Here is a 1,459-nt window from a genome sequence, read left to right as displayed (position 1 = left end):
CCGGAAGCCTTTTTTACGTTTGCTGTATTTTGCAAGCGGCAGAGAGGAAGAGCACGCAGAGTCGGCTCAACACAAAGGCATAGAACGAAAAAGAAAAGGGGGGTGGCAGCGATGGTTGCACGTTCAGGGAAGGACCTCAGCAAGGCACGACACCCACACGCTCGCAGATGGAGGAAGAAGAGGCACGCAAGCAAGGGTGCACAGAGACAGACAGACAGACAGAGAAAGAGAACAGCAGGAAGGCGAGCCCAGCGCTGAGAACTTCAGTAGCCGACCGATTCCACCAAACGGCAGGAGAAACGCAAGTAACGACAAAAAAAGTTCTATGAGAAGGGATGGAGGTTCGGTGCAGTGTGGTACCCGTAGCGCTTGCTCTGCTGTGAGTGTTGCCCTTATATAGAAATATAGATGGACAGCAGAGAGCGCGGTAGCACTGACGCCGTTTGCCCGTTTGGCGATGTGTGTGTGTGTGTGTGTAAAGAGAGAAGCGACGCGATGTGGGCGAAAAACAAAACAGAAGGAAGGAGGAGAGGCACAATGCAGGGGTGGAAAAGCAAACAGTTTAGTGTTGATGGATGGTGCCTGCCGAGCCCCGGCCCGGAGGTGTGTGTGAGGGTGGGTGGAGAAAAGGAGAAGAAAACGCTGCGTCGTGTTCATGCTATCCCTCTACGCCGCTGCCTGCTGCGTTGTCCCTATCGAGCGGCACGCAAATCGAGAAGCCAAATGCGCTACACGAGCACACAAGCAACAGCAGCGGTGGTGTGAAATGGAATAGGTGGGAGGGTATGTGCAGGAACGCCAGCGTAGCTTTTCCGATGCGTGATAGAAGGAGCAACGTTCGGGTTGTAGAGATCACCCACTAGACGAAGTCAAGTGCCGCAGCGTCCAAGGGGAGGGAGGTGTTGAAGGAGAGAAGCAGGGCATGAGAGATGATATTGACTTTCTACTTAAGGTGTAACAAGCGCGCGATGCGATGGCATGCGTCGAAGCCACGCTGGAAAAGTCCTTTACCACCTCTGTCCTGAGAAGCAGGAATCGACGCGGGTGAATGCGAGGGCGGAAGCGTCACGCGCGTGGCACGTTCATTTCTGTCCACGGATTAGAAGCGGCATATCCATACATGATATATATGCCTGCTTGCCCCGTGCATGGGGCCACGTACGACGCGTGTGTGTAAGAAGTCATCCTTTACACCTCCTTCAGCCTGCTCGGTTTCGCCTGGTCCGAGCCCTTTCCCCTCCAGCCCCTCGAGTCGCTAGTAGGCTATTGCCCAAACAAGAAGCCGCGTGGCCAGTTTCAGGCCATTGGAGGAGGCTCACCCGGGGTGAGGCGGAGAAGAGTTCGCTCGGTCAGGAAAAAGAGTTGACAAAAGGGAACCTAAATCAGGAAAAGGAACAAACAGCAAAGAAAAGGACTGTACCCGCATGAGCTGGGAGTATCGCATACAGTGCCCCATATC

The sequence above is a fragment of the Leishmania donovani genome, chromosome 33, assembly GCF_000227135.1.
Source record: "Leishmania donovani BPK282A1 complete genome, chromosome 33".
Taxonomy (NCBI): Eukaryota; Euglenozoa; class Kinetoplastea; order Trypanosomatida; family Trypanosomatidae; genus Leishmania; species Leishmania donovani.
Note: the sequence above shows the minus strand (reverse complement) of the source record.